Here is a 26871-nt window from a genome sequence, read left to right on the forward strand (position 1 = left end):
TGAAAAAATCTGTCTGCATCCACCAGAAAAGTATGTAACGTCATGGCCACTAGTGGTCTCACTTCTACCTGAGTTGTCAGGCAAGATCTGTCCCTAGTAACAGAGACTCAGAAGACGGTTCACAAGAAATGGGGGCATGTCACAGCTAGCTGAGCTCCCGAGACTGATACAAGAACTGCCCCTACGCAGCTTTTGAAAAGCAGAGAAGCTTCTGCATGTCTGTATGTCTGAATTCCCCCTCCTTATCAAGTTTCTGAGCTCCCTAGAAGAAAACAAATATAGTGGGTAGTAACGAAAGTAAGGTCGCTACAGTACTGTACAGTGCTGACAGATTACATAGAAGAGAGACATCCACTGCTTGTAAAAGAAATGCATCTAGCTGTGCAGCTGAAAGAGGGAATAATATGGCTGAGGAAGACATTAGGGAAGCACAAAAAAGACTGTTCCTTCACTGTTATGATTCCACAATGAAGCACAGCTATTATGCAAACCTTTTTTGAAAACTCAGGTATGCATTAAAGTACGGTAGGCTAATTTCCTTGAGAAAGAGACCAAATGGTCGCCGATCACTCGACTTAATCCGTGGAAGCCCAATTTATAAGACTCCCTAATTACTGGATATGGAGGCATTGTATTACCCCTTTGTCACATATTATTAATAGGAGTTCACTTTGCACCTTTCAATATTTAAAACCTAACTTCAACTTTCCCGACACTATACTCTATAACTACTGGGGCAAGCTTTTAGGCCACAGTTTGGGGGGAATGATCCTTTTATTGGATCTTCCGCTCCTCAAGGTTATGGCACAATCTGTGCATTCGGTGAAACGGCTTTCTTCTTTTTATAGGCCTACAACTAGACACCTTACATTCCTGATTTAGATGAAGAGGTCTGTAAAAACCTCCTGTGCAGTTCAGGTTCTCCGTTAGGGTACATTCACACGACAGTATAATTTTATCCACATCCGTTCCGCATTTTTTGCGGAATAGATGCGGATCCATTCATTTCTATGGGTGAATAAAATGTGCGGACAACATTCAGGCCGCAAAAATATGAAGCTTGTCCTACTATTGTCCGCACAGATCGCAGCCCCATTCAATTCAATGGATCTGCAAATTGCGGATGACATATGGAATGGTTTCCGTATCTCATCCGTTTTTTGCGGATCCCTTTCCGTATTTTTGAACACCTTAAGGCCTCATGCACACTACAGTATTTTTTCACGGTCAGCAAAACGGGTTCCATTTTTCCGTGATCCGTTTTCGTTTTTGTTTCCGTGTGTCTTCCTTGATTTTTGGAGGATCACCAGACATGAAGGAAAGTGAAAAAAAAGTTTGCCTTGCAAATGATAGGAAAAAAACAGACGCGGACGCGGGTGACAATCTTGTGTGCCTCTGTGTTTTTTCACGGACCCATTGACTTGAATGAGTCCGCCAACTATTGTCCGTGAAAAAAAGTAGGACAGGTCATATTTTTTTGACGGACTGGAAACACGGATCACGGACGCGAATGACAAACGGTGCATTATCCGAATTTTCAACGGACCCATTGAAAGTCAATGGGTCTTTAGAAAATCACGTAAAACGGAACAACGGACACGGAACACAACAATGGTCGTGTGCATGAGGCCTAATAATGATATTTTTTTCTCTCTATCTTTTTTTTTCCTTCCATTTATTGCGGACCGTAAAAAACGGAAGACATACGGAACACAAATGGAAGTCGCTTGTCCGCAAAATGCGGACACATGGTTCCGTTATTTGCGAGCCGCCAAACGGAAAGGATTACACACGGTCGTGTGAATGCACCCTTAATCAGAGCTAAGGATTGGTTGGTGCAGGTCAAATTTACTCACAGAATATACTACTCCCCGTTTAGATTTTAGGGGTCGGTAAGGCCTCATTCACACAACCGTTGTGTGTTTTGCGGTCCGCAAATTGCGGATGCGCAAAACACGGATGGCGTCCGTGTGTGTTCTGCAATTTGCGGAACGATATGGACAGCCATTGATATAACTGCCTATTCTTGTCCGCTAAAGAACCGCGGACCACGGAACGGAGCAACGGATGCGGGCAGCACACGGAGTGCTGTCCGCATCTTTTGCGGCCACATTGAAGTGAATGGGTCCGCATCCAAGCCGCAAAGACTGTGGCTCGGATGCGGGCCAAAACAACGGTCGTGTGCATGAGGCCTTAGTCACATTCAGTGGAATACCTTTGGTCAGGGCCGGCGCCACCACCCGGCAAACCCGGGCAAGTGCCGGGCCCCCCTGCTCCTGGGGGGGCCCACTGTGCCCGCTCACTCCTGCAGCCGTGTCCTGCCTGTTCTGAATTCTAGGGCCGCTTACCCCAGCAATGCAGACAATTTTCGCCATGTGCACTGCTGGGGTAAGCGGCCCCAGAACTCAGAACAGGGTAGATGGAGTTGTTTCGGTAGATGATCGATCCTATGGTAGAATGTAGTTGTTAGAAGGAGGTCTGTGACATCACTGGTCACATGCTCCTTCATAGTCACATGACAAACCCTGACAGCAGCAGCAGCTTGTGGAAGGAGGAGGGGCTGTGTGTGCCTGCAAGATGCAGAGTGAGGTAGGAGGTGCTGCTGTAGAACATAGAACTAAGTGAGGGGAAGCAGATGGAGCTCAGATATGAGGGGGCAGGTGGAGCACTCAGGGGCAGTGGGGTTCAAGTGGAGTGGAATCTGGTGCAATTAAGGGGGTTTATCATACAGATCCAGGTGTATTCTGAGGGCCATGATGTGTGTCTGTCTGTCCGTGTGTGTGTGTGTGTGTGTGTGTGTCAGTCAGTCTGTCCCTGTGTGTGTGTGTGTGTCAGTCTGTCTGTCCCTGTGTGTGTGTGTGTGTGTGTGTGTGTGTGTCAGTCTGTCTGTCCCTGTGTGTGTGTGTCTGTCTGTCCCTGTGTGTGTGTGTGTGTCAGTCTGTCCCTGTGTGTGTGTGTGTGTCAGTCTGTCCCTGTGTGTGTGTGTCAGTCTGTCTGTCCCTGTGTGTGTGTGTGTGTGTGTGTGTCAGTCTGTCTGTCCCTGTGTGTGTGTGTCAGTCTGTCTGTCCCTGTGTGTGTGTCAGTCTGTCTGTCCCTGTGTGTGTGTGTCAGTCTGTCTGTCCCTGTGTGTGTGTGTCAGTCTGTCTGTCCCTGTGTGTGTGTCTGTCCCTGTGTGTGTGCCCCTTTCTGTGTCTATGGCCTCATGTACACCGGCCGTGTGCATCACGGATGCGGACCTATTCACTTGAATGGGTCCGCAATCGCTCAATGGGAAGCACTACGGAGTGCTTCCATGGTGTTTCCGTCCGTGCCTCCGCACTGCAAAAAAATAGAACATGTTCTATTTTTTTGTGCGGACGGATCATGGACCCATTCAGGTTGAATGGGTCTCAATCTGTCCCGGCCGCCGCACGGACGTTGCCAGTGCATTGGGGACCTCAAATTGTGGTCCCCAATGCACGGAACGGACGCATAACGGCAGTGTGCATGAGGCCTGAGGCATTGCTTAGACTCCATCCCACAGTCTAGCCAGTGCCTAATGGGTTACAGTTTAGACCACCTTCTGGTACATGTTGATAATTCCCTTTTAAACCTCAGTCCATGTCCCCTCAGTACTGGGAATCAGTGGGAGTCATATTAGAAGGTAACTAAAGGTTGGAGCATAACTAAAGGTGGAATTCCCTTTTAATGTCCCCTAAAGGTGGTCACACATTAGATAGAAGTTGGTTGATGATCGCACAGGTGTCTGTCCCCGTGTGTGTGTGTCTGTCCCCGTGTGTGTGGGTGTGTCTGTCCCCGTGTGTGTGTGTCCGTGTGTGTCACCATCACCATGCCCACAGTGTTCCCTTTGTCTTGATGCAGCTGCATCAGGACATTCTGCGCGGGGCAAGATGAAGATGGAAGAGGAGGCAGCACCGCCAGCATGGAGTCTGTGGTAGAGGCACAGGGAGGCACACTAAGGACGCAGGTAACACTACCACATGATCTACACTAGTGTTATCTGTGGTTTTACACAGGACTGCAGGTAACACTACTACATTTTCTGTACTCAGATAGCCATGACTGTGTTATCTATGCTGTTACATAGGACTGCAGGTGATATCTACTGTATTATCTGTACTCAGAGAGTTATCACTGTGTAAGGGGGCCCACTGAGACTTTATCGCCCAAGGGCCCACATGATCCTGGAGCCGGCCCTGCCTTTGGTGCCCAATGACTGACAGCACAGTATTGCATATGTTCTACGAGTGTAGAGTCTTGCAGAGTGATTTGACAAGAGATGGTTGAAATTATAGTCTCATTTGAGGGCTCCAAGAACTGCATCCAAAGATATGTTTTTTTGGGCTGGTAGACAACTTCCTTCTTAGTGTGGCCTTGTGAACTTTATATAAATTGCTCTTGAGCTACAGTGTATGCCAAGACTGTTACTTTGTTCAATTGGAAGCACCCCAAAAGGCCTATACTAACTTATATGTCCCATAGTTCCCCAGACAAGTTGGATAAGATCTAGAGACCCTGGTTTAACAGTCCTGCTGCCAGTTCTGAGTGGCACTGAATTTTTTCCCGTTTTACTCCCAGTAGATTTACTCTCCCTCTTTTATCATTCTACTAGAATTTTTTTATTCTTGTTTTTCTCTTTAGCACAGAGCAAATGTGCAAAGACACTCAGTGCAGGGATACTCTCGCGTTGAATTTGCTGAATGCCATAGGTTCCTTAACAATTATTATACAACTTGTGCCTCTTGCACGATAATATGTTTGTGTCAATGCAAACATTGCTGTATTTTCAGCTTTACCTGTATGTGTCTTGACTGTACAGTGCTTTGCCGTATCTATAACTGTGTTATCTATGCTGTTTGGTCTTATTGTTCTATTGAATAAACGTTGTTTTAAAAAAAATGTTGCAATATGAGAATTTAGGTAAGGGACTGAGTTAGGTTTGAGAGTCACTAGAGGATCGATCTGGTATCCTCGCATCATTTATAATAACCACATTATACCCACAGAGCTTACAGAGCTGACCTTTCTACAACTGGTCTGTTGAGTTTCATTGGTCTATAAATATTCAGTAGTATACAAGAAGTCAAGGAAACCTGTTGTGCGATCATTTCCTGCGTGAAATCTTAATCAGCTGGGAGAATATGAAGTTTAACCATAGATTCCAGAGGACAATTAGAGGTCATTTCTGAAATGCAAACCGGGTATTTTATGCTCAGGCAACTCTACAGGTTGGAGAGTAGGTATCTATATGCACAATGCAATGGCACACCTAGATTTTGAAATTATCTCCAAAAAATGAATAAATACTGCACGCACTGGCCCTTTAAGAGTTGAAGTGAGTGCCTGCACCTTATGGTCAGTGAGAGGTAGAGCCAGCAGGAAGTAGGCTCCAGCCAGCATGGTGAGGTATGGAGCAATGCTACCCTGGTGGCCCTGCCTGCCAGGAAGGAGCAGAGGGCAGCCGATGAGCCAAGCTCAAGAGAGAGGGAGCGGTGGGGCATAGACCACCAGCACAACAACTCCAAAATATAATATCACTGAGGAAACGTATGGTTGAAATGGTGCATACTTCACACGGTGTGAAACAGATCCAAGTAATGAGCTCTCTAGTGCAGAATATAACTTGTGGCACACAGTAATAAATACAAAGTACAGTTTATCTGGCACCAGATGAGGAGGTATGTTGTCTGGTTGGATGACAATAGTCACTGTGGTACAGGTTTAAGATTAGTCTGGCCTAGGGAGGGTTTAGGTAGGTGATGGTGTCCGAGCTGTTGCCCCTTAGCTTGCAGCAGTGTCTGTAGATGCTGATGTAGCACTTCATTCTGCTGGCTCATCTTCTCAAGGATTTACTTGCAGCTGTCTTTAGCTCTTATTCTTACAGAATGGTATCTGGTTCCTGAACTTCCCTTACAGGGGAAAAAGATACGGTTATTTGGAGTTGATGCTCTGTAAGCTGCTTCCTCACTATACAGGACCACTCTGTCCCCTCTCCTCCTATCTCTGACTTCATAGACTGGACCTCCCCTCCTGGCAGGAAGTCGGACCAGCCCACTCCTACCAAGAGGGGAGGAACATGGTAGTTAGCCTTGTTCCTGCCAAGTGACAACCACTGCCAACCATTACCTTTCATGCTGGAACATATGGCCACTACATGTAAAATACATGACATCACATATAAAACACAGCAATTGCATTTAACCCCAGTTCTGGTGTACGCCACATTCGTCCCCCTATCAGGTCACATTGGCCCGTCTAAAAGGTCCTTGAACTAACCACCAATTGACTTGTTATATTTCTGATTGGCTCCTGTAACGGACCGAAAGGACCTTTTTCTACTCTCTACTGGGTAACTTGGATCTACTGTAGATTATGGAAGAGTCACTATAGTATGGACTTGTATTTGGTTATCATGATATTGGAGGCTTCCTTAGGATCAATCTGAATTTGTGTGAAGGGTCATTGATCGGATTGTTACATTATTTTTGATGAGTGTTTTAAAGGTTGTCAAAAGGGTCTGTCTGGTTTGGACAAGCCATTTTAAAATAACTTACAATATTGTTAAAGGCCCCAGATGTAATGTTCAGAATATCTCCATTTACCACTTGATAAGGGCTCATTTAGACGGCTGTAGTGTGTTGCAGTCCGCAAGTTGCAGATCCGCAAATTGCGAATCCGCAAAACACGGAGACCAGCCGTGTGCGATCCGTATTTTGCGGACTGCACATGGCCGGCGCCATGATAGCAATTGCGGACAAGACTAGGACTTGCTTTATCTTTCTTGCGGAGCCGCAGAACGGAAGTGCGGATGCAGACAGCACACGGTGTTCAAAAATGTTGCTAAAATAAAAAAAATAAAAAACATTTTCACTCCTCAATATCATAATGAGAAAGTAAAAACACAATTTTAGAAATGTTTGCAAATTCATCAAAAAGGAAAAACTTAAATTTTTCATGGACATAAATATCCTGACCGACTGGCGTACCTACCATATTGGCAGACCACACAGCTGCTCTGGGGCCTGTGAGGAAGGGGGGCCCACAGTGGAGAAGAGGCCCTGCCCCCTAATTGCTCCTGTCTATCTTCGTAAAGCTAAAGGACCTTTGATGATGTCATCACAGGTCCTGTAAGGGAACTGCACAGTGTAAAGTGTAGTTCCCAGGTTAGAACAGTGCATCTGTCAGGACCTGTGATGACATCATCTTCAACATCACAGGTGCTGCAGAATCTAGCAAAGGAACTGCACCAAAAATGGTGTAGTTCCTAGGTTTGAAAAGTACATCTGCCAGGACCTGTGATGGCATCATCACAGGTCCTTCAACCCCTAATAGCAAGTATTAGAAGTTCACAATCATCTCTGCATTGATCCATACAGACTGGAATGGAGTAGTAAGAGTAGGTCCTCCACTTTTCTCTTCATTTGCCCCCCACCCATGCCCTGTTTTTACACATTGCTCACTCATATATAATACTTTAGACAGTTACAGCGACCACTACCTCATGTACCTAACAAACAGTGACCATAATGTATAACTGACCACATATATCTGTACACACTGCATCTATTATACCTATCATAGCTCCGTATGTGTGTGTGTATATATATATATATATATATATATAAAAGTCAAAAAACGGGCAGCACTACATGAGATAAAAAAATAGAAAAATCTTTATTTACCCAGACAGGACATGCAACGTTTCGGCTCTATGCTGGAGCCTTCCTCAAGCAGTGTATACAGACAAAGTGCTCAGTATATATAGCAAACCAAATTAATGTGCCAATTCACAACAATTACAGACAATCATACAATATAATAGAAAATGTACAAAAATAAACTATGACAATTACTTAATGTGTCCTATAATGATATCATGTATAACAGTGATTAAAATACATTCAAAAATTCATCTCATGTGAAAAAAATACATGTGAATGCATAATTAATATAAATAGCATTATTAGTGCCATGTGCAAACATTGATACAAAGTGCTAAGTGCTTACTAGATGATGTAGCTGACGAAGCGTGAAGGAGGAGCGATGAGGCGAATGGCGACCATCAGCTGCTTGGCGTGTGTTCCGGCGTGCCTGCAGCGCAATTGCTCATGTCAGGATGGCGTATATTCTTTACTTCCAAATGTGACTGCCCTCATTTCTGTGCGGTTGCGCACTACGACCCAGAAGCGAAGTCAGCCATTTTAGGTGAGGGAATAGCACATAGAAGATCCGGCGCATGCGTATTCATAACAATAATACCTGATATACACAGGATAGGGATCCTGGTGCACAATTCAGTGCAACAAATGAAAGCGGATGGCTATGTGGGATCAGATGGGGGCAACCACAGTCAATTGGACATGGAGCCACCACCCGGGATCACGGGCCAAATGTGAGCCCGCACGTCAATGCGGGGTCACACTGCATCCATGACCCTAACCCCCTTATCACCAACCTTTCAGAGGGGTCTCCTCAAAAAAGGGTCCACCATCCATGTGCAAAACAGTGTATAACAATGAACATCAATTACAGGCATCATATACAAGTTGTGGTAATAACTAAACGCCATCGCTTGACATCACCTCATTCTTCCTCTCTCCACCCTCCGTGACATATCATCTGTAATACATAATTATAAATATAAGAAAAAAATATTATGTTAAAAAGCGAAAATTCATAAAGAACATATACTTTGTCCGATACAAAAAATCACAAAAATTCACGGAAACAGCGTTACAAATCAAGATGGAACCAGGGCAAGCCACAATCCTATGTCATTACTCCAATTTTATAATCAACGTTCAGACCATGCGGTTTTAGAGAGTTCAGTGTGTGTATCCACTGTAACTCCCTTTTTTTTTTTAAAAGGCTGGTTCTGTTGCCACCTCTCCTGGGCATTGGTACAAAGTCGATGATACAACATTTTATATCCTTTTCTGTATGTTTGAAATCAACAAAGTGCTTTGAAACCGGCAAATCAAGTAGTTTTTTTCTAATAGTGTATCGATGATTGTTGAGACACGTCCTAAAATCAGTAGTCGTCTCACCGACATACAATAAATTGCATGGGCATAAGAGCACATAAATAACATAACTGGAATCGCAGGTCAGATAATGTCGTATCTGATATGTGATGCCAATCTTAGGATGTACAAAGGTTTTACCTTTCATTATATGCTTGCAGTTGACACATGCCAAGCAGGGAAAACATCCTACATGGTTGTAGTTAGTGTTGTCTGCCTGTTTGTTTTCAGTGTACCCACATCAGCCTTAACTAACTGATCCCTTATGCTCTTGGATATGCGGTATGACATTAGAGGAGGGGAATGGAATTCTTCAATTGTATTATGACAACCTCCCAATATATTCCAATGGCGTCGAATGATATTACCTATATCCACACTCTGTTCAGAGTAAGTCGAGATGAAAGAAATCCTGACTGATTTAGAGTGTGATACCTTACTTAATAGAGTATCATTCCTATCCAATTTAATGGCCATTTCCTTTTTTTGTTGCAATAGTTTGGTTGGATACTATGCGTCTGGCCCTCAAAAGCTGTGAAACAGGTAAAGATCTGACCATTGGTCTAGGATGGTTGCTACTATATGTCAACAACGTGTTCCTGTCGGTAGGCTTGGTGAACAACTCAGTGTGCAACCTGCCCTCCGCCGAGGTCAAATTAGTGTCCAAAAATTGAATCTCAGTGTGAGAATGAATGTGAATTGAAGCGCACTATCAATCCCATTGAGAAACACATGAAAGTTACATAGTTGTTCCACAGTGCCCGTCCAGATGAGGAAGATGTCGTCTATGTACCTGTCATGGAACCATGAACCAGACGTACAACAGAGATAGGTGGAATAAGAAGGCTTTATTGAAAATCAAGCCGTAGCTAAAGTCCAAACGGATGGCTAAACTGAAGCAGGGTCTTGCGTAGACGGAGGTCAGGAACCAGGAGGGTAGTCAGACGTAGCCAGGATCAGGAACCAACAGGGTAGTCAGACGAAGCCAGGATCGGGAACCAACGGGGTAGTCAGACGTAGCCAGGATCAGGAACCAACAGGGTAGTCAGACGAAGCCAGGATCGGGAACCAACGGGGTAGTCAGACGAGGCCAGGATCAGGAACCAGAAGCAGCAGCAGTCTTTGAAGCATGTGCACACAGGAGGACCAAGCAAGGAACTGAAGCCACAGGCCTTCTATATATATGAGCTAGGCATCCAGCTCCTCCCAGTGGGAAGGAGGAGCCGCAGGGTGGGAGGCTACAAGAAACCCAGAAACCAAGATGGCCGCCAGCACATGTCAAACGAAGGAGAACAGTGAGAAGGTAAGACCATGACAGTACCTCCCCCTCAAGGGCCCCTCCTCCGCGGAGTAAGGAACGGTTTCAGAGGGAAGCGTGCGTGGAAGGCTCGGAGCAACGCAGGAGCATGGACATCTGTGGAGGGAACCCAGGAACGCTCCTCTGGACCATAACCACGCCAATGGACCAAAAACTGCAACCGACCGCGGACCAGGCGTGAGTCCAGGATATTGCTCACCTCATATTCCTCACGATTGCCCACTTGGACCGGACGGGGCCGAGGAACCGAGGAAGTGAAACGATTACACACCAATGGCTTCAACAGGGAGACATGAAACACGTTGGAGATCCGCATGCCAGGAGGAAGCGCAAGGGCATAGGCTACCGGGTTTACCCTGTGAAGCACTCGGAAGGGACCAACAAAGCGAGGCGCCAGCTTGGGAGTGGGCACTCGAAGGTTGAGGTTGCGAGTGGACAACCATACACGGTCTCCGACCTGGTAGGAAGGAGCGGGCGCTCGTCTGCGATTAGCCTGGAGTCTCTGGCGTTGCGCAGAGACCTCAAGGGACCTCTGGATCTGTACCCAAGAAGTACGTAGGACGGAAAGGTGATCCTCCACAGCCGGAGTATCCTGGGGAGAGAATACCTCCGGTAACACGGCAGGTTGGAACCCATAATTGGCCATGAAGGGAGACGTCCCAGAGGAAGAGTTCACCGCCGTGTTCCTGGCAAACTCAGCCCAAGGCAGGAGGTCAACCCAATTGTCTTGGTGATCGGAGACATAGCAACGAAGGAATTGCTCCAAGGCCTGATTGGATCGTTCTGCGGCCCCATTGGACTGAGGGTGGTAGGCCGAGGAGAAAGAGAGATGAATCCCCAACTGGGAGCAAAAGGCGCGCCAGAACCTGGACACAAACTGACTCCCCCGATCCGACACAATCTCCTTGGGCAAACCGTGCAACCGGAAGACCTCCCTGGCAAAAATCGAGGCCAACTCTTGTGCAGAGGGTAACTTCTTGAGAGGAACACAGTGGCACATTTTGGAAAACCGATCCACAATCATGAGAATGACCGTATGGCCTCGGGATGCAGGAAGGTCCACAATGAAATCCATCCCCAGGTGTGACCATGGACGCTCCCCGGTGGCTATGGGTTGCAAAAGGCCCAACGGAAGGTGCCGAGGGGACTTACTCTGGGCACAAACGGAGCATGCCGCTACATATGCGGCGATGTCGGAACGTAGAGAAGGCCACCAGAACAGACGTGAAACCGCCCAGGACAGCTGATTCTTTCCAGGGTGCCCCGCGGCCTTGGAGTTATGGTAGGTTCGCAACAACCGAGTGCGCAACTCCTCAGGCACAAAACATCTGCCGTTGGGTCTCCCAGAGGGAGCACCAGATTGAGCCGCCAAAATCTGCTCACCCAGAGGAGAGGTCAGGCTGGTGCGAATAGCAGCCAGGATCTGATTCGGGGGTATGACCGTAGTCGGAATCGACTCCTCCCCGGACAGCTCGGAGTACTGCCGTGATAAGGCATCCGCTCTGATGTTCTTGGAGCCGGGTAGGTAGGAGACCACGTAATTAAAACGTGACAAGAACAGAGCCCATCTGGCCTGACGTGGTGTCAATCTCTTGGCCTCAGAGAGGTAGGTCAGATTCTTGTGGTCCGTCAGGATGAGAACCGGAACCACCGAGCCCTCGAGCAAGTGCCTCCATTCTTTAAGGGCCTGCACGATGGCCAATAACTCCCTGTCACCAATCTGATAGTTGCACTCCGCGGAAGACAGTTTCCGGGAGTAAAACCCACAAGGAAGCAGAGGACCCTCTGGTGTTCTACGCTGAGACAGGAGGGCGCCTACTCCCGTCTCAGACGCGTCCACCTCGAGGACAAAAGGCAACCCAGGGTTGGGATGCGACAGAATCGGAGCCGACACAAAGGCGGACTTTAGAGCCTCAAAAGCTCGGATGGCCTCGAGCGGCCAGACCTGAAGATTACTGCCCTTCCTGGTCAGATCCGTGAGAGGCTTGGCTAGCATGGAAAAGTCCCTGATGAACTTCCGATAATAATTGGCGAAGCCCAAAAAGCGCTGCAGGGCACGAAGCCCACTGGGCTGGGGCCACTGTAAGACAGCCGAAACCTTCTCAGGATCCATGGAGAACCCCTCAGCGGAAATGATGTAACCTAAGAAGGTTACCTGGGATCGGTGAAATTCGCATTTCTCAAGCTTACCGAACAGCTTGTTCTCTCGTAAGCGTTGCAACACTCGTCTGACATCCAGAATGTGGGCCTCCATGGATGCAGAATATACCAAGATGTCATCCAAATAGACCACCACACACTGCTGCAACAGGTCACGGAAAACATCGTTGATGAATTCCTGGAAGACTGCGGGCGCATTGCACAACCCAAAGGGCATAACCAAGGATTCATAATGACCGGTCCTGGTGTTAAACGCGGTCTTCCACTCATCGCCCGCCTTGATCCTTACCAGGTTATATGCCGCCCTCAGGTCGAGTTTGGTAAAGACCGTGGCCCCTTTGAGGCGATCGAACAGCTCGGAAATCAAGGGTATCGGGTAAGCGTTCTTGATCGTGATGCGATTGAGACCCCTGTAGTCGATGCAAGGCCTCAACTCACCGCCCTTCTTTTTCACAAAGAAAAATCCAGCCCCTGCCGGGGACGAGGATTTGCGAATGTGTCCGCGTGAAAGCGCCTCCCTCACGTACTCCTCCATGGCCTCATTCTCCGCTACCGACAGTGGATAGACTTTGCCACGAGGAGGAACGGCACCAGATTGTAACTCTATGGCACAATCGTATGGGCGGTGCGGAGGTAGGGCAACCGCACGCACCTTATCGAATACATCCCGGTACTCCTCGTATTCAGGAGGCAACAGAGAGTCCGAGGAAGTACACAGCAACTTGACAGGCCCATAGATGCAACTAGCCCCACACTGCGGTGACCACGAGAGGATCTCGGCCGATCTCCAATCGAAAGTCGGATTATGCTTCTGGAGCCAGGGGTACCCCAAGACCACCGAGTAGTGTGGAGACGAAATAACCTGGAGACAGACAGACTCTCTGTGAACGGCACCAATGGCCATCCCCACTGGAAGGGTCTCCTGAGTCACGTGTGGCGGCAGAAGGGGTCTGCCGTCTATCGCCTCAAGAGCCAGTGGGGAACCTCGAGGCTGCAGAGGAATGGAATTGGCGGCGGCGAACACACTATCAATGAACAAGCCACCAGCACCAGAGTCCACCAACGCCTGGGTCGTCACCGAGCCCCCGACCCAGGAGAGGACAACAGTAATCAGTGGTTTGTCAACACGGGAAACCGGGGACGAGGAGACTCCACCCAAGATCTGCCCCCGACAGGATCTCAGGTGCGAGCGTTTCCCGGACGGTTCGGGCATGCCAACCGAAAATGCCCACCGAGACCACAGTACATGCATCGGCCCTCGCGTCTCCGGAGTACCCTCTCCCCCTCGGACAGGCGAGCAACCCCCAGCTGCATGGGTTGACCCCCAGACCAGTCATCCCCAGGAGGCGTGGGAGGAGAGGGAGGCACGGGTGGGACAGCAAACGTAGGCGCCAATCTGTTAGAAGGCCTCCGCAGGCTCTCCTTAAAGGAAGGTCTCTCCCTGAGTCTGGTGTCAATCAAAATCAGGAAAGAAATAAGGGACTCGAGCTCCACTGGTAGGTCCTTGGCTGCAATCTCATCCTTCAAGGCATCCGAGAGACCATGAGAGAAAGCAGCGACCAGAGCCTCATTATTCCAGCCCACCTCTGCTGCCAGGGTACGAAACTCAATGGCGTATTCAGCTACGGATCGTGAACCCTGTCTGATGGACATAAGGAGCTTCGCAGCAGAGGCAGCACGAGCCGGCACATCGAATACCTTCCGAAGAGAAGCAACAAAACCGGAAAACTCGGCAACCACCGGATTGTTGTTCTCCCATAAAGGGCTGGCCCAGGCCAAGGCCTTGTCCGAGAGCAGCGAGATCAAGAAGCCCACCTTTGATCTCTCAGTAGGAAAGGCATGTGGCAGCAACTCGAAATAAATGGCCACCTGGTTAAGGAAACCTCGGCACTGAGTTGGCTCTCCCCCAAAGCGCTGTGGAAGGGGGGCAGAACCGGTCATACCCCGAAACACCGCAGGTGCAGCAACAGGTGTCGGGGTAGACTCTGGCGCAACAACCGGAGCGGCAGTAGGAGCGGGCCCAGGAGCGACAACCGACCCATCGGCAACGGAAGCTAAATGAGCCGTGCGTTCAAGCAGGGTTTGTAACGCCACAGCGAACCGACCCAACAGGTGATCCTGCTGATCAAGTCTGGCAACCAGCGTAGGTAGCGAGGATGGCCCTGTACTGTCAGAACTCATGGCTTGGTCCTAATGTCATGGAACCATGAACCAGACGTACAACAGAGATAGGTGGAATAAGAAGGCTTTATTGAAAATCAAGCCGTAGCTAAAGTCCAAACGGATGGCTAAACTGAAGCAGGGTCTTGCGTAGACGGAGGTCAGGAACCAGGAGGGTAGTCAGACGTAGCCAGGATCAGGAACCAACAGGGTAGTCAGACGAAGCCAGGATCGGGAACCAACGGGGTAGTCAGACGTAGCCAGGATCAGGAACCAACAGGGTAGTCAGACGAAGCCAGGATCGGGAACCAACGGGGTAGTCAGACGAGGCCAGGATCAGGAACCAGAAGCAGCAGCAGTCTTTGAAGCATGTGCACACAGGAGGACCAAGCAAGGAACTGAAGCCACAGGCCTTCTATATATATGAGCTAGGCATCCAGCTCCTCCCAGTGGGAAGGAGGAGCCGCAGGGTGGGAGGCTACAAGAAACCCAGAAACCAAGATGGCCGCCAGCACATGTCAAACGAAGGAGAACAGTGAGAAGGTAAGACCATGACAGTACCGCCACCACGCCCTGACATGTCGGAAATGGTGGCTTCCATAGACGACATCCTCCTCAAATTGACGCATAAAAATATTGGCGTAAGTTGGGGCCACATTGGACCCCATGGCCACGCCCTGTTTTGCATGTAGTAGGAATCCTGAAATAAGAAGTAATTGAACCTCAAAACAATCTCCAAAAGAGATAATATAAATTGTTGGGCTTCTAACGTAAGGCATGATTTCTCCAACATGCAAAAATATATATATATAAACAAAAATCGGACAGCACTCCAAAAAGAAATGAAATGTATTCACCCATGTGGCAAAAAAGAAGCAACGTTTTGGCTCAACAATAGAGCCTTTCTCAAGCATGCTTGAGAAAGGCTCTATTGTTGAGCCAAAACATTGCTTCTTTTTTGCCACATGAGTGAATAATTTCATTTCTTTTTGGAGTGCTGTCCGATTTTCGTTTTTTACATTTGGGCTTTGAGCACATGCCCTGGGACATAGCACCCGTCCTATGTTTGTTCGGTGCCGCCATTTTTTATTTTTTTATACAGTGAGGAACATAAGTATTGAAACACCCACTTAGAAATCATGGAGGGGGTCTGAAATTCACATTGTAGGTGCATTCCTACTCTGAGAGACAGAATTAAAGGAAAAAATCTGGAAATCACATTGTATGATTTGTAAAGAATTTATTTGTCTTGCACTGCTGAACATAAGTATTTGAACACCTGAGAAACAGCAAGAATTCTGTCTCTCAAAGACCTGTTACTGTGCCTTTAAAAAAATCCACCTCTACTCCACTCATTAATCTAACTTAGTAGCACCTGCCTGAGCTCTTTAAAGACCCTTCTCCACCCCACAGTCAGTCAGACGCCAACTACTACCATGGGCAAGACCAAAGAGCTGTCAAAAGACACCAGAGACAAAATTGTGGACCTCAACAAGGCTGGAAAGGGCAATTGCCAAGCAACTTGGTGAAAACTGTCAGTCTCCCTCGGACTGGGGCGCAATGCAAGATCTCAACTCGTGGGGTATCACTGATGATAAGAAAGGTGAGGAATCAGCCCAGAACTACAAGGGAGGAGCTGGTCAATGACATGAAGAGAGCTGGGACCACAGTTTCAAAGGTCACTGTCGGTAGAACACTACGCTGTCATTGGAAATCATGCATTGCACAGAAGGTTCCCCTGCTCAAGTCATCACATATCCAGGCCCGTCTGAAGTTTGCCAATGACCATCTGGATGATCCAGAGGAGGCATGGGAGAAAGTCATGTGGTCAGATGAGACCAAAGTAGAACTTTTTGTTCTAAACTTCACTCGTCGTGTTTGGAGGAAAAAGGATAAGTTGCATCCCAAGAACACCATCCCTACTGTGAAGCATGCGGATTGGTAACATCATGCTTTGGGGGTGCTTTTCTGCGAAGTGGACAGGACGACTGCACTGTATTAAGGAGAGGATGAATGGGGCAATTTATTGTGAGATTTTGAGCAACAACCTCCTTCCCTCAGCCAGAGCATTGAAGATGGGTCGTGGCTGGGTCTTCCAACATGACAACGACCCGAAGCACACAGCCAGGATAACCAAGGATAGGCTCCGTAAGAAGCATATCAAGGTTCTGGAGTGGCCTAGCCAGTCTCCAGACCAAAATTTTATAGAACATCTTTGGAGGGAGCTGAAACTCCGTGTTGCTCAGCGATAGCCCCGAAACCTGACAGATCTAGAGGAGATCTGTGTGGAGGAGTGGGCCAAAATCCCTGTTGCATTGTGGGCAAACCTGGTCAAGAACTACAGGAAACGTGGCTTCTGTACTAAATATTAACACAGATTTTCTCAGTTATTCAAATACTTATGTTCAGCAGTGAAGACAAAAAAAATATTTAAAAATCATAAATCGTGTGATTTCCTGAATGTTTTTTTTATTTTTGTATTCTGTATTTCACCTACAATGTGAATTTCAGACCCCTCCATGATTTCTAAGTGGGAGAATTTGCTAAATCACAGGGTGTTCAAATACTTCTATTCCTCACTGTATATATATATATATATATATATATATATACATACATATATATATATATATATATACAGTTGCAAGAAGAAGTATGTGAACCCTTTGGAATTATATGGATTTCTGCACAAATTGGTCATAAAATGTGATCTGATCTTCATCTAAGTCACAACAATAGACAATCGCAGTCTGCTTAAACTAATAACACACAAAGAATTAACTGTTACCATGCTTTTATTGAACACACCATGTAAACATTCACAGTGCAGGTGGAAAAAGTATGTGAACGCCTAGACTAATGACATCTCCAAGAGCTAATTGGAGTGAGGTGTCAGCCAACTGGAGTCCAATCAATGAGATGAGATTGGAGGTGTTGGTTTCAGCTGCCCTGCCCTATAAAAAACAAACACCAGTTCTGGGTTTGCTTTTCACAAGAAGCATTGCCTGATGTGAATGATGCCTCGCACAAAAGAGCTCTCAGAAGACCTACGATTAAGAATTGTTGACTTGCATAAAGCTGGAAAGGGTTATAAAAGTATCTCCAAAAGCCTTGCTGTTCATCAGTCCACGGTAAGACAAATTGTCTATAAATGGAGAAAGTTCAGCACTGCTGCTACTCTCCCTAGGAGTGGCCGTCCATTAAAGATGACTGCAAGAGCACAGCGCAGACTGCTCAATGAGGTGAAGAAGAATCCTAGAGTGTCAGCTAAAGACTTACAAAAGTCTCTGGCATATGCTAACATCCCTGTTAGCGAATCTATGATACGTAAAACACTAAACAAGAATGGATTTCATGGGAGGATACCACAGAAGAAGCCACTGCTGTCCAAAAAAAAACATTGCTGCACGTTTACAGTTTGCACAAGAGCACCTGGATGTCCCACAGCAGTACTGGCAAAATATTCTGTGGACAGATGAAACCAAAGTTGATTTGTTTGGAAGAAACACACAACACTATGTGTGGAGAAAAAGAGGCACAGCACACCAACATCAAAACCTCATCCCAACTGTGAAGTATGGTGGTGGGGGCATCATGGTTTGGGGCTGCTTTGCTGTGTCAGGGCCTGGACGGATTGCTATCATCGAAGGAAAAATGAATTCCCAAGTTTATCAAAACATTTTGCAGGAGAACGTAAGGCCATCTGTCGACCAGCTGAAGCTCAACAGAAGATGGATGTTGCAACAGGACAACGAACCAAAGCATAGAAGTAAATCAACAACGGAATGGCCAACAGAAGAAAATACGCCTTCTGGAGTGGCTCAGTCAGAGTCCTGACCTCAACCCGATTGAGATGCTGTGGAATGACCTCAAGAAAGCGATTCACACCAGACATCCCAAGAATATTGCTGAACTGAAACAGTTCTGTAAAGAGGAATGGTCATTAATTACTCCTGACCGTTGTGCACTTCTGATCTGCAACTACAGGAAATGTTTGGTTGAAGTTATTGCTGCCAAAGGAGGTTCAACCAGTTATTACATTTCAAGGGTTCACATACTTTTTCCACCTGCACTGTGAATGTTTACATGGTGTGTTCAATAAAAACATAGTAACATTTAATTCTTTGTGTGTTATTAGTTTAAGCAGACTGTGATTGTCTATTGTTGTGACTTAGATGAAGATCAGATCACATTTTATGATCAATTTGTGCAGAAATCCATATCATTCCAAATGTGAAAGGCAACCAGTGAAAGGTTCAGACGAGCTCTACGCAGACCTCTCTGCAATTCGGGCTTGAAAATAAATAAATAAATAAGTAAACCCTGGGTTTTTAGGGCCTGTGTTGCTGGAGTGGGGAGAGAAGGGTGGGGCCCCACTTCATCAGGACAGTCCAGGTTTTGGGCTGTAAAGTAATCACCACTTAGGTGTGCTAGCCTGATATAAGGCTGAGAATGGAGACACGTCTCTCTCTCTCTGCCTGGGGACAGAACTGCTTGGAGTCTCTGTGAGTATAGCAGGTGGTACAAACAATAGGGTTACGTTTGGTGTCCAGTGTTAAGGCTGGCACCAGGTTAGTCAGGAATTCCTCATTGTATACTTAGAGCCGGACAGGCATGGAATTTTGTTTTTTTATGTTTATTTTATGTACCACCCGCTGGCAATAAAATCTGGACAGTTGTTGGAAAACTGAGGTTGCCTGGAATCTGTGCTCAAGAGAGCGTGCTCATCGACCACCTCGCTACCTAACTCTTACAACACACACACACACTGCATATATTACACAGTATTATAGATGCAATATGTACAGATATATAGTATATACAACAGTGTACTGATATGTGAGGTACAAGGTATAATAGATATGATGTGCACCGGTATATAGTTTATACAGCAGTGTGCTGATATGTGAGGTATGGGGTATAATAGATGTAGTGTGTACAGATATATAGTATATACAGCAGTGTACTGATATGTGAGGTACGAGGTATACTAGATGCAGTGTCTACAGGTATATTGTATATACAGCAGTGTACTCATTTGTGAGGTACAAGGTATAATAAATGCAGTGTGTACAGATATATAGTATATACAGCAGTGGGGGCCTAATTTAGATTTTTGCTATGGGGCCCAGTGATTTCTATGTACACCCCTGTCCAGACCCTTTCTTATGACACTTGAAATTTAGCTTTTGGGGGCTCCCATTTCTCATGATCATCTTTGAGCTGTTTCTACACCTTGTTTAGAGTCCACCGGTGTCAAATTCAGTTGATTGGATAATATTTGGAAAGACACATCCCTGTTTATATAGGGTCTCACCGCTAAAAAGCAAGCCACGAGGAGGAAATAACTGCCTGTAGAGCTCAGAGAAAAAGGTTTTGTTAAGAGAGGTGAACAAGAACTCAATTGTCACTCTGGCTGTGATCCAAAAATCATTTGTGCAGTTGAGATAAACTTTCAGATGGTCAACCATTACTGTAGCATTCCACTAATCTGGACTTTATGGTACAGTGCCTAGAAAGAAGCCTCTCCTCAGGAAAAGGCATGTGTAAGCCCGCCTGGAGTTTACAAAAAAAAAAAAAAAAACACCTAAAGGACTCTCAGACTTTGAGAAACAAGATTCTCTAGACTAATAGAACCAAGATTAACCTTTTTGGTCTAAAAGCATCATGTCTGGAGGAAACCAGGCACTGCTCATCACCTGCCCAATACCATCCCTACAGTGAAGCATGGTGGTGGCAGCATCATGTTGTGTGTGTGTTACGAGGGCCCAGCAACGCACGCTTGCTTTGCAGCATCGCCGGCACCCTTCCCGAGAGGAGGAGCAAGGACGCAAGTTGCGTCCTCGTTCCCATGACAACAATGGGGCAGGGAGGACCCGGCCGCGCACACCTCCTCAGCGTGGCCAGCGTCCTCCGTTCCCCAGAAGACAGGAGGCAGGGAACCTGAGCGCAGAGGTTGATGACTCGGCGCAAAGCTACAGTAGTCTTGGAGGGACGGGTCACGTGACGCTGGCCATGTCATGTGACTCTATTACCTCCGGTATTTAACAGGTAGCCTGCTGGCCACAGGTTGCCTGTTATTGGGTCTTTACTACTTACCTGCTATGTTGGTTTTATCTGGATCTTCTGACCTCGGTTTTCATTCCTGACCTCACATCTGTTTATCTCCTGGATTTTGACTTGACCTCCTGGCTATTTGACCTTGGCGTGTTGTTTGACTATCCTATTGCTTACTGCTAATGTACTAACGTCCTCTCCTGGTATCGACCCTGGTTTGCCTCACCTTGCTTTTATGTTCTGTGTGTCCTGTTGCTTGTCTGTGTTCCTCCCTTCCCTACCCTGCACTTACCCAGGTTAAGGACTGTCGTCCAGTTGTGCACCGTTACCCAGGACGGATTGTACAAATAGGCAGGGTGAGAGGCGTGGGTGGTAGTCAGGGGTGCACGCTTCCCTACCTCCCTGTGACAGTGAGGTTGTTTTTCAGCAGCTGGGACAGGGAGACTGGTCAGAGTTCAGACACAGCTTAATGGAGTAAAGTACAGAGATATTCTTGATGAAAACCTGATCCGGAGTGCTCTGGACCTTAGACTGGACTGAAGGTTTACAACAAGACAATTTGGGGGAGATTTATCAAAACTGGTGTAAGGGAAAACTGGCTTAGTTGTCCATAGCAACCAATCAGACTCCATCTGTCACTTTTCAGAACTTCTTGTAAATATATAAGGTGGATTCTGATTGGTTGCTATGGGTAACCACGCCAGTTTTGATAAATTTTCCCCAATGACTCTAAGCGCACAGCCAAGACAACAGAGGATTGACTTTGGGACAACTCTGTGAATGTCCTTGAATGGCCCAGCCAGAGCCCTGACTTGAGCCCAATCAAAGATCTCTGGAGAGACCTGGAAATGGCTGTCTACCGACTGTCCCCATCCAAACTGACAGAGCTTGAGAGGATCTGGAAGAATGGCATAAACTGCCCAAATCCATGTGTGCAAACCTTGTGGCATCATAGTGTCATGCTCGTGTGTGGGTGGAAAACACCACACCGAGCAAAGGAGGGAAAGGGGATACCGGAATAAGGCCTGGAAACTAGGGAAGGAAGATGGACACCTCCTAGAGAAAACCCTAACTCCAGTCCTGACAGACTACGAGTATGAACAGGCCCCAAAGGTAGGCAAGTTCATACACCGTATACCGAGAATCCTATCTCACCCTATAGGACCCTGGAACTAATGCCTCCAAAGGGAAGAACAAACAGGAGTCTCCCTCAGGCCTAATGACAAACAACAGGGAAAGGCAAAACACACGTCTAACAGAAACTATAAACCGCATAGCATAGTGGGAAAAACAACAATAAATAGAGAGGATTAATTGAACACAATAGCCACACCTGAGGAAAGAAGGTGTGGCAAGCACCAGAAACAACACAGATGTAATTTGATCCAAAAAGAAAACATGTCAGATCAAACCACGTGTTGCCAGTCTCACAGATCTCCTGCCACCTGTCGCAGGAACGTCCGTATGTTTCTGTACGTCCGTGACACATATCCAAGAAGACTAGAGGCTGTAACTAAGTCCTGAGTAAAAGGTCTGAATATTTATGTCAATGCAAGATTTTAATATTTCTATTTCCATAAATTAGCAAAGATTTTAAACATTCTGTTTTCACTTTGTCATTATGGGGTATTGAGTGTATAATGAGTCAATGATGGGGAAAAACTTGGATTTGTTTTATTTTAGTACAAAGCCACAACATAAAATGTAAAAATATGGAGTGGTCTCAGGTCCTCTATTGCAGTAAAAAAAATACACCCATCTGCTTTACAAGCAATTTAGTTACCACATACAGTAGATGCCAGATAAGGAAGACTTGATTAAAGACTTTGGCGGCAATATTTTTAAAATTATTGCATTCTACTCATCATTTGGTCTTTATTAATAATATTGAGTCTTTCTGTCACAAAGGGTTAACTGTTTTTGAAGCCGTGTGCATCCTACTTTCACTTTGTGCCATTCATCTTATCTGTAAATTACTAAGAGATCATAAACACTTATTTAAGCCACAATATTATCAGTAAGCTAAGGACTGAGCTCTGATGAGTGTTTATAAGGTCAGGGAGCAGAGATAAGGAGCCCAGCAGCCCCCTGTCTGACATAGCAGAGAGAAAATTCTGCTAGTAGAGCATCTCAGATCTGTACAAAGAAAATGACTCTATAATTTTAATAAAAACCAATAGAAAAATTATTTTAGCTCATAATGAGTAAAATGCACTAATAAGAAAAAATTGCCCCTAAAGGTGCACATAGTCCTTTAAAGCCTTAAGCCCTTAAAGGGGTTGTCCAGTTTTTTCAACCTTTTCTCATATATTACAATGTACCCAATCATTAATTTCCTAATATAATTTATTTACTTGTATGGCCCTTGTCTCCAGTCTGGTTGCCAGTCACATGATTCTGTCCATAGCCCTATTTCTTCCTCTGATGTGTCCACTGGCTTACCTCCATCTTCCTGTTTCCTCCTGATCCTATTAAGGAAATGGCCTGTTTTGGACGACAGGATGCAGCACTGTTTTTTGTTTTTCATCTCCACATTTAAAAAGACATACCTTTTTATTTTTACATCAACATGTAAGGTTTTGTTTATTAGTTTTATAAATTTTTAGGGGGTGATATGAAAAAACAGCAATTTAGCAATTTTTGAGGTTTTGTTTTTTTTTGGTGCTCATCGGGCTGAAAAAATGACCTGCCAAAATTATCATCAAAGGGTCATTTCAATTACGCCAATACTAAATTTATATTGTTATCTTACGTTTTCCCCCTTTTGCACAATAACAACAATTTGAAAATTACAAATATTTTGAAAATTATTTGTTCCTGTGAATTCAAAGAGCCATAACTTTATTATTTTTCACCCGGAAGGTTTTTTGAACACTTTTTATTGTGTTTTAACTGGAAGATAACAAATAAAACAGCAATTTTAGAATTATTTTTTAATGTTCAACATACAGGATAAATAACGTGTTCATTTTATTGTACATATTATTACAGATGTGCATAGTCTTTTAATTTCTTTTTTAATTTATTCGCAGAATTAAAGGCATTTAATTCCATGTTTTTTTACTTGATTTTTTTTTTTCCATTTATGGTAGAAGAGAATAGAAGAGCACTACTCTACTTCTCTCTAACCAATTAGATGCTGTAGCCAGCATTGACTGTGGCATCTGAGGTGTTAAACTATCCTCATCAGAGCTACAGTAACTCCGCTCCTGACAGCGAGAGCGCTGTTCCAGCTATAGGGTACAGCCAACTCCTGCAAGTGATGGCACAGCTCCTGTGCTGTAATAGCAGAGGTCTGTGTTTTGGGCAGAGAAATAGAGGATTATTTTATGTGCTACATTTTATTTGTTTTTCCAAGTACATTAATGTACGAGGGTAATTTGCATTGTTCCCCAGTTTTGAGGCAATTTTCCCTATACAACGTTGGCAAATTGAAAAGATAGCAGTTCCATTTGAATCCTAAATGAGAGAATTAAAAAAAAGCAAAATATATTGGTATGAAATTCCGCTTCAGAATGCATTAGCCCAAAATGCTGTACCGTGTAACTGAACTTTGGAAAAAACTTTATTAAAAACTATTCTAAATCTCATGAAATGAAATCCACCGGGGCCACAACAGCAATGTATAGGCAGGAGCACACATCTCTGCTCTTGTTTTCCCATAGACTTCCATGTAACATCTGGAGCTGGGATTTTTTGCCTGAAAACGCTATGAAAAATGCTAGCCACCAAAACCACAAACTACCTAAAAAAAACTAAAATAACTCATCAGATTATAACTTTTGATTGGTGTAAATCTGTCCTGTTGTTGGATTTCTGTGTGTAGCTGTAACAGTGACACAGTGTTACTATAGGAATAATATGGGCTGTGTCTCAATGACTATGCACACTCATAAGCAGTGATTTTATTTAGAGTTTTCTTTGTCAAGAAGATGTTTCTGTGCTTTGTTACCAGGGAAACTGAATGTACGAATGGTAGAAGCCCTAGGTTTCTGTATCAACAGTAATATATATGTATTGTGTACTTTCACTAATATTCTTCCCACTAATACATAACTTCTGCCTTCAGAATGGTATGTAGATCATCTTTCTCACCAAACATCTTCTAAGCCACAATTGGTTTGGCGCCGGTTCTACTGGGGTGAAGAGTCTAAGGAATCTCCATGATTTTCACCCTTAACCTCACAAGGAGGTATGGATTTTCCCAGTCAAATTTCCAGGTCGAAGGCCCCCTAATAGTCACGGGAGTAGTAGTGTTGTGAAGAACTGAAGCCAACTGTTGTCACCAGGAAAGTTGTCAAGATGCAACATACCAAAGGATGAGATGGAATGTAGTTAGCAGATAGCCAGGCTTTAGAACCAGGAGTAGACCAACATTTACCAGGCAAACAATCCAAAGGGAGGGGGATGGTGCTTGAGCAATAGACTCTGGTCCGCTAGTGTCCTGCAAAGGTGTGCTGTTCTATATTTGTCTGTCCATGTAACAACTTCTGCCCCTGGTTTAACCATTAGTTGAACAGACACTACTCCAGGAGGTAGTGACCTGGTGGTTACCCTGCATTATAGTCCAAATCACAGTATTGAGGTTAAAGCATGAAGGCCTAGAAGTAGTCCTAAGCCTAATCTGTTCAAGTGGCAAAGCGGGTCCACATCCACTTTGTAGCACACTCATTTTATTATAGCAATTTTCCCATCACACAAATTGATGACATCTTAGCAAACGCTCGGATCCTGAATGCCTAGTCTCCTTTTACCTTTCAATAGTAATATACGGAAAATACTGTCCAGCTGTGTGCTTACTTCCCTGGAGAGGGACCATCCTACCTCCAGAGAATTGCAGATAGTCATTTGAATCATTCTGGGAGTTGTAGTCATTCTTCTCTTCCACTCCTGGTGCATCAGTGGTCTGCTGTCATAACTCAAATAACATTTTGTGCCGAGTCATAAGAAGAAGTCTGTGCGCCAGAATATTAGCAATTTTCTTACTCATAGGGTATTGAGTTGTGGTAATATTGCAAGTTGCAACTCTCCTAGTCATAACCGTGGCTCCCATAGAAGAACTAGTAGTATCACTAAACCCAGCATTTTGACATCACTGAAATAGGATTTTCTAAAGTCAGCAAAAATTTGGCAAAGGGAAAAGAAATTTCATAAAATAATAAAAGCGCTATTACTCACCTGATTAAACCCAGGTGCCACCGCTCCCCACAGCCTTTGTTTATGGGGGCTAGAGAAAAGACATACCCATCTACGCACCCGACTGCTGCAGAGAGTGGCTAGCCTCAGCAGTGTGCGGCAAGAGATTGCTTAGGCCTGTTACAGGCTGCAAGGGTCAAGTGGATAGATGAGCATGTAATTGTTGAGCATAGTGAACCAAAAACATCTGGGATCACTGGGGCCGCAGTGCTTGAACGGGAGCATTTATCAAGTGAGTAATAGGACTTTTATAGTTTTATTACATTTCCCCCTGTTACAGGCAGTGAGTGGACCCTCTGTGCCTACCAACCGATACAGGGAAATTGCCTTTACTGCAGGGTAGCCACCAGGGTGCTATTTCTTGGAAAAGTTTCAGTGTGGTTAGCTGTTCACCAACTGAGGTCAGAGACCTCAGGGCAAAGTATCAGGGGATCAGGCAATACACTAAGTCAGGCATTAGACAGAAGTCAGGGGAGGCAGAGTATGTGCAAATTTGTGAAACGGTCCAGAGGTCAAGGCAGGTGGCTCAGGGTCAGAACAGTGAACAGGCACAGATCATTTCAGACAGCGGAGAGTCAGGATCCAGGAATCAGACAAAAGTCAGTACACAGTCATACAAACAGATGATAGCTCTTTTGCAAGATGTGGCAAGCAATTGAAACCAAAAAGAATATTAGGGATTGCTCAGGCAAGTGGTGGAACAAACAGCTCAGCATATATAGGAGGGCTGATGATCTCATTAGTCAAACAACTTAACACAGTGCAAAAAGTGGAATTAACCCGTTGTCACCACCAGATCTTTGAGAAGTTCTGATAGACGTTTTTCAGTACTTCCTGCATGATCTTCTTTTGTTTTGCTTTCGTTTTGACATCTTTCCTCCCTCTCCCAGCTGTCATCTATTAGCAGTGATTGCCTCCCTATATATCTCCTCCCCATACTGCCTCACCTTGCGGTTT

This window comes from Bufo gargarizans, chromosome 10, assembly GCF_014858855.1.
Source record: "Bufo gargarizans isolate SCDJY-AF-19 chromosome 10, ASM1485885v1, whole genome shotgun sequence".
Classification (NCBI taxonomy): Eukaryota; Metazoa; Chordata; class Amphibia; order Anura; family Bufonidae; genus Bufo; species Bufo gargarizans.